The sequence below is a fragment of the Oncorhynchus kisutch genome, unplaced genomic scaffold (assembly GCF_002021735.2).
Source record: "Oncorhynchus kisutch isolate 150728-3 unplaced genomic scaffold, Okis_V2 scaffold2728, whole genome shotgun sequence".
In the NCBI taxonomy this organism is placed as follows: domain Eukaryota; kingdom Metazoa; phylum Chordata; class Actinopteri; order Salmoniformes; family Salmonidae; genus Oncorhynchus; species Oncorhynchus kisutch.
Window position 1 is genome coordinate 7,037 of NW_022264673.1, and position 8,141 is coordinate 15,177.

An 8,141-nucleotide genomic window follows, 5' to 3' on the forward strand; every position below is an offset into this window, starting at 1 on the left:
CACCTATTTCAGTCCAAATCAAGCACTGAATTAGATAATTGAACATATATTATATTTTTTGAGAATAAAGAAAGTGCCAGAACTGTCAAGACAATAACTTTTTGTGTCTGTTTCTCATTGTTACTACAGGACTAGAATTAAGTCTGAGGCCGGTAACATCAACAGTAACGACAAACCCAGCCTGCCTCTCTCCTTCCACACTGAGTGCATACCCACAGTCACTGGGTTCTGATTGTGACAGTGGGGCCCAGTTTGCACTGCAGGATCCAGAGATGGCATCAGTGAAGCTGGAAGACTGCAGTCAAACACTGGAGCTGAATGTCAACATTAAAGATGAAGAAGAAGAGGAGGAGAAGATTGGGAAATGTGTTAATCATGGTAAGAGAAGGTTCTAACTTAGTTTGTTGTTCATTCCAACTTCCCACTGTGTATGAAAGTTGCAGTAGAACTGTTTCATGATGAACTGTTTCAATGAGAAGGTAGATGTTATTTCATGCTACTGAGACGTGCATGGTTTGACACCAGTATTGCCAGCATTTGTTTTATTCACTGGGTTATCTGGAGTGATCAGAGAGTAGACTAAAGAAGTGAAGTAGACAAACTGCCAGTGTTTTAAAGTTCTATGAAATGAGTCTGTGTAGTTTCTAACCCTTGTAATACTGAGTAGAGGATGACACGCCCCTTTTTAGCTTTCATCTCTTACCCACTTTTAGAATAGTTTAATTCGCCTGTATTGTACAGCCTACTGATATGAATACATATGTCACCCGGTACAGACAGAAGAGGACCGGCCACCCAGCTTTACTCCTGCTCTGAATGTGGAAAGAGTTTCTTTCACCTGGGTACCTTAAAACAACATGAACGTATACACAAATTATACACAAAAGCACAAAAGCCAATCTCCTGCTCTGAATGTGGAAAAAGCTTCAAAAGATCAACATCACTAAAACTTCATCAGAGAATACACACAGGAGAGAAGCCTTACTCCTGCTCTGCATGTGGGGCGAGTTTCTCTCAACTGGGCAGCTTAAAAAACCATGAACCTATACACACAGGAGAGAAGCCTTACTCATGTTCTGAATGTGGAAAATGCTTCAAAAGATCAACATCACTAAAACTTCATCAGAGAACACACACAGGAGAGAAGCCTTACTCCTGCTCTGCATGTGGGGCAAGTTTCTCTCAACTGGGCAGCTTAAAAAACCATGAACGTATACACACAGGAGAGAAGCCTTACTCATGTTCTGAATGTGGAAAATGCGTCATAACATCAACATCACTAAAAGTTCATCAGAGAACACACACAGGAGAGAAGCCTTACTCATGTTCTGAATGTGGAAAATGCTACAAAACATCAACATCACTAAAAGTTCATCAGAGAACACACACAGGAGAGAAGCCTTACTCATGTTCTGAATGTGGAAAATGCTTCAAAACATCAAAATCACTAAAAGTTCATCAGAGAACACACACAGGAGAGAAGCCTTACTCATGTTCTGAATGTGGAAAATGCTACAAAACATCAACATCACTAAAAGTTCATCAGAGAACACACACAGGAGAGAAGCCTTACTCATGTTCTGAATGTGGAAAATGCTTCAAAACATCAACATCACTAAAAGTTCATCAGAGAACACACACAAGAGAGAAGCCTTACTCCTGCTCTGACTGTGGAAAGAGGTTCTCTCTATTGGGTATCTTAAAACAACATGAACGTATACACAAAGGAGATAAGCTTTACTCATGTTCTGTATGTGCAAAATGCTTCAAAACATCAACATCACTAAAAGTTCATCAGAGAACACACACAGGAGAGAAGCCTTACTACTGCTCTGAATGTGGGGCGAGTTTCTCTCAACAGGGCCACTTAAAAAACATGGACATATACACAAACGAGAGAAGCCTTACTACTGCTCTGAATGTGGGAAGAAATTCTACAGATTGGGCCAATTAAAAAGACACCAATGTACACATAAAGGAGAGAATCCTCATCAGTTTTCTCAGACCAGCTAAGATTAGACACTCCACTTAATTATCATGTCATTAAATAATTGGCAATTGGATCAAATGAAGAAAGTGTAGAACACTATTGTAATCCTATTGTTTCTCACTGTGAGAGAACAATGCAGAGGAAAGGGAGTGTTATAGAATGTTAGCCTCTCTTTACTGATCAGTGTGCACCTTGTCAGTTTTGTTGTGTTTTGTTAGCTTCTACTGTAAAGATATTGAGATTACCTTGAATTTGCTTTTAGGGTTGAATATCCTCTGTGAGACGTCTCACAATGGAGTCTGATGGGTGACTGGGTGGTACGGCTTCCCTCTGCAGGTTTCTGTGGGAATGAGCTAGTAGACACAACACACTGATTTTGCAAAACATTAAGGACACCTGCTCTTTTCATGACATAGATTGACCAGGTGAACCCAGGTGAAAACTATAATCCTTAATGATATACAGTGGGGCAAAAAAAGTATTTAGTCAGCCACCAATTGTGCAAGTTCTCCCACTTAAAAATATGAGAGAGGCCTGTAATGTTCATCATCGGTACACTTCAACTATGACAGACAAAATTTGAAGAAAAAAAATCCAGAAAATCACATTGTAGGATTTTTTATGAATTTATTTGCAAATTATGGTGGAAAATAAGTATTTGGTCACCTCCTACAAACAAACAAGATTTCTGGCTCTCACAGACCTGTAACTTCTTTAAGAGGCTCCTCTGTCTTCCACTCGTTACCTGTATTAATGGCACCTGTTTGAACTTGTTATCAGTATAAAAGACACCCGTCCACAACCTCAAACAGTCACACTCCAAACTCCACTATGGCCAGGACCAAAGAGCTGTCAAAGGACACCAGAAACAAAATTGTAGACCTGCACCAGGCTGGGGAGACTGAATCTGCAATAGGTAAGCAGCTTGGTTTGAAGAAATCAACTGTGGGAGCAATTATTAGGAAATGGAAGACATACAAGACCACTGATAATCTCCCTCGATCTGGGGCTCCATGCAAGATCTCACCCCGTGGGGTAAAAATGATCACAAGAACGGTGAGCAAAATCCCAGAACCACACGGGGGGACCTAGTGAATGACCTGCAGAGAGCTGGGACCAAAGTAACAAAGCCTACCATCAGCAAGGGCATTGAAGATTAAACGTGGCTGGGTCTTTCAGCATGACAATGATCCCAAACACACCGCCCGGGCAACAAAAGAGTGGCTTCGTAAGAAGCATTTCAAGGTCCCGGAGTGGCCTAGCCAGTCTCCAGATCTCAACCCCATAGAAAATCTTTGGAGGGAGTTGAAAGTCTGTGTTGCCCAGCAACAGCCCCAAAACATCACTGCTCTAGAGGAGATCTGCATGGAGGAATGGGCCAAAATACCAGCAACAGTGTGTGTGAACCTCGTGAAGACTTACAGAAAACTTTTGACCTCTGTCATTGCCAACAAAGGGTATATAACAAAGTATTGAGAAACTTTTGTTATTGACCAAATACTTATTTTCCACCATAATATGCAAATAAATTCATAAATCCTACAATGTGATTTTCTGTTTTTTTTTCTCATTTTGTCTAAGTGTACCTATGATGAACATTACAGGCCTCTCTCATCTTTTTAAGTGGGACAACTTGCACAATTGGTGGCTGACTAAATACTTTTTTGCCCCACTGTAGTTGTTGTTGTATTTATTTTGGATCCCCATTAGCTTTCAGTAGAAAACAAGATACTGCAGTTGCAGTGGGCTAAGGAATGAAAACACTGGAGAATTTTAAAAACATTGCCTGGTCTGATGAATCCCTGTTCCTGCTGTTTCACGCTGATTGGAGGAAACCACAAGTACAACATTGCAGGCTGGTGGTGGTGGTGGTATGATGGTGTGTTTTCATGCCACATATTGGGCCCCTTGATAAAAGTGGAGCAACGTTTGTGTAAAAAATCATTGCCAATCAGGTGCATCCCTTCATGGTGGCCAGGAATGATTCCAAGAACATGACAGGGAATTCAGCTTGCCAAGTCACCAGATCTCTGCCGAGTCACCAGATCTCAATCCAATTGTGCATCTGTGGGAGGACATGGAAGGAGCTATTCAGAGTAGATCCACTCCCAGCCAACTTGACACAATTGTGGGAAGCATTGGAGTCAACATGGGCCAGCATCCCTGTGGAACGTTCTCAACACCTTGGAGAGTCCATACCCCGACTATTGAGGCTGTTCTGAGGACAAAAGGAGGTATAACTCAATATTAGGAAGCCATTCCTAATGTTTTGTGCACTCAGTGTATATCAGATAAAGATGTTGTGGTGATCAGTTTTCAGCATTAGTTTGGGTGAATAATTTTATATTACTCAACCATTTTGTTTAATGATAAACAGGCTATGAATTGAATACTTGTGTTTCTTAATTTCTTTTAATACTAGATTTATTTTAGTCATTGATGATGAATGTATTTGAATAACTGTATTGAAGTTAATTGATCTGGCAGCAGGTAGCCAGCGGTTAAGAGTGTTGGGCCAGTAACTGAAAGGTCGCTTGTTTGAATCCCGAGCCGACTAGGTGAAAAATCTGTCATTGTGTCCTTGAGCAAGCCAATTAACTCTTATTTGTCCTGTAAGTCTTTCTGGATAAAAACATCTGCTAAATGACAAGAATGCAATGAAAAATAATGTTTGTACATGAATTCATGCTGGGCAGCCACTTTTTTCTGATGTGTATAATTAAATGAAAAACTGTTTTTAGTTAAATACTGTATTTTGTCGTGGTAATTTCCTGTATTACTAAATGATGAGTTTACAAACCACACACAAGTCAGAGTTATATTTTAAACTCCATCTTTAATTATATGAGCTTCACCATAGCCCTTTGACTCTCAGATCAATTCAGTGTCTATAAATGAATTTTCTGAGAGTGCTTACAAAAGAATACTTAGTATCTTTTATAGCCAAGATACACCCCTCTCAACTCACATGACGAACCACAGATATCAGGAACTTCACAAAGACCTTTTACTTGAAAGAGGATTATCCCATAGCCAGATAGCATTAGCTATAAATTATCGTTCAGTTTGGTGTCTTGGATGAGGTTCTACTTCTCGTTCTTGGTACTTCATATTACCAAAACATTACCTCATCCAATGGCATATATCAATTGTCTACTTTAGATACTCCCATCTCAAATACACCCCACCCATGGATGAGTGAGCCTCTAGGTCATATACTATCTCAAAATTCAGACATTGGAGCCCTTCACATGGTTTCAGAGATAAATTCATGATGAAGACAATGTTCAAACCTGAATTCTCCCTTTCTGATATTCTTCCTATTACCAGACATGTAAAAGACAAGCCTAACCTCTCCCCTCTCTGGGCCCTGTCGTAGAGAATCATTTCAAAATATAACACTTACAAGAACTTGTGAATTCAATATAGGCTTTTAATACAAACATATCAGAAGCCTAGATGGTCCGCAGAACACACACTTTCCCAGAGCACTGGCTCTGTCTTTATACACACACAGTATATGAGTCCATTCCAGATGTTAATGAAGTTACTTCCCTCAAGTTTCGCTCCAAGGTGGCATAGCAGTTCAGACGTCTTTTGTCCTCGTCTTGTCGTGTCCTGTATATATATATATTTACAACTTTTTCACATACATTTTATTTTTATTTTCCATCAACTCATCTTCAAAACACTCTCCTGCAACCCGCCTCACCAATGTATATTTATAAAAAAGTATTATTTACCTCAGATCTGTAATCCTCCAAGAAGCTAGCCAGAAACTCCAGGAGGCTGGCCTGAAACTAGCCAGAAGCTAATCCAGAAGCTAGTTCAGAAGCTAGTTGGCTCCTTTACTGGCAAGTCGTTGGTGTTCAGCTAACCACGGTTTGTGGTCATCGGCTATCCTTTGGCTCGAAAGTCTATCGCCAGTTCTGTACGGCGCAGCGCGGCTCGGAGCGGAGCATACCGGACCAATTTTTCTCTCCATGTCCCTGGATTTCGACTGCTCTCTGGACATTCATGCCCGGATCTCACAGCTAGCTAGCTGCTATCCGTGTGACTATCGGCCTTCGTCGATTCCGGAGCAAACATCAATTGTTCCGGAGCTAGCAAGCTCCGTCAATCACTCCTGAGTTCCATCAATCGCACCTGGGCTGCAGTCGCCTATCCGGACCCGTTTTGCTGCCTTCGCGGAGCCCCACCGGGCCTTCACAACTGGACTGCCGACGTTATCTACCCGAAGGAGTTATTCGGCTGGCTCCTCCGTCGCGACGTTACCTGAACGCCCATCTGCGGCCTGCTAACCGTTAGCTGTCTTACCGGCTGCTATCTGAATAGACAATCGGACAATTATTATTATTATTATTATTTTTTTAAATTATTATTATTATTATGTTTTCTTCTTGGGCCTCTATAACTATATCTATTGTTTTTATTTTTGTTGTTGTTGTGTGATTTGGATTGATCCCCTCTACCACACGGAACCCCACTAATCTACTGACGGAGCGCAGGAGGTGGCTAACAACAGACCTCCATCCTATGCTAGCTTGCTACCGATGCCCTGGCTAGCTGTCTAAATCACCAACCAACCTCTCCACTCACCGGACCCTTTTGATCACTCGACTAAGCATGCCTCTCCTTAATGTCAATATGTCTTGTCCATTTCTGTTCTGGTTAGTGTTTATTGGCTTATTTCACTGTAGAGCCTCTAGTCCTGCTCACTATACCTTATCCAGCCTATTAGTTCCACCACCCACACATGCAATGACATCTCCTGGTTTCAACGATGTTTCTAGAGACAATATCTCTCTCTTCATCACTCAATACCTAGGTTTACCTCCACTGTATTCACATCCTACCATACATTTGTCTGTACATTATACCTTGATGCTATTTTATCGCCCCCAGAAACCTCCTTTTACTCTATGTTCCAGACGTTCTAGACGACCAATTCTCATAGCTTTTAGCCGTACCCTTATTCTACTCCTCCTATGTTCCTCTGGCGATGTAGAGGTGAATCCAGGCCCTGCAGTGCCTAGCTCCACTCCTATTCCCCAGGCGCTCTCTTTTGACGACTTCTGTAACCGTAATAGCCTTGGTTTCATGCATGTTAACATTAGAAGCCTCCTCCCTAAGTTTGTTCTATTCACTGCTTTAGCACACTCTGCCAACCCGGATGTTCTAGCTGTGTCTGAATCCTGGCTTAGGAAGACCACCAAAAACTCAGACATTTTAATTCCAAACTACAACATTTTCAGACAAGATAGAACTGCCAAAGGGGGCGGTGTTGCAATCTACTGCAAAGATAGCCTGCAGAGTTCTGTCCTACTATCCAGGTCTGTACCCAAACAATTTGAACTTCTACTTTTAAAAATCCACCTCTCTAAAAACAAGTCTCTCACCGTTGCCGCCTGCTATAGACCACCCTCTGCCCCCAGCTGTGCTCTGGACACCATATGTGAACTGATTGCACCCCATGTATCTTCAGAGTTCGTGCTGCTAGGCGACCTAAACTGGAACATGCTTAACACCCCAGCCATCCTACAATCTAAACTTGATGCCCTCAATCTCACACAAATAATCAATGAACCTACCAGGTACCTCCCCAAAACCTTAAACACGGGCACCCTCATAGATATCATCCTAACCAACTTCCCCTCTAAATACACCTCTGCTGTCTTCAACCAAGATCTCAGCGATCACTGCCTCATTGCCTGCATCCGTAATGGGTCAGCGGTCAAACGACCCTCCACTCATCACTGTAAAACGCTCCCTGAAACACTTCTGCGAGCAGGCCTTTCTAATCGACCTGGCCGGGGTATCCTGGAAGGATATTGATCTCATCCCGTCAGTAGAGGATGCCTGGATATTTTTTTTAAATGCCTTCCTAACCATCTTAAATAAACATGCCCCATTTAAGAATTTAGAACCAGGAACAGATATAGCCCTTGGTTCTCCCCAGACCTGACTGCCCTTAACCAACACAAAAACATCCTATGGCGTTCTGCATTAGCATCGAACAGCCCCCGTGATATGCAGCTGTTCAGGGAAGCTAGAAATCATTATACACAGGCAGTTAGAAAAGCCAAGGCTAGCTTTTTCAAGCAGAAATTTGCTTCCTGCAACACTAACTCAAAAAAGTTCTGGGACACTG

The 8,141-nt window shown here is 41.9% G+C and overlaps 1 long non-coding RNA gene across 1 annotated transcript; it reads left to right on the forward strand.

Moving 5' to 3' along the window:
- Positions 1-338: 338 nt before the first annotated feature.
- On the forward strand, positions 339-4,741 carry LOC116370744 (uncharacterized). Its single transcript, XR_004208822.1, has 2 exons — positions 339-378; positions 3,728-4,741. It is a non-coding gene; the product is annotated as an uncharacterized LOC116370744 (long non-coding RNA).
- Positions 4,742-8,141: the final 3,400 nt, after the last annotated feature.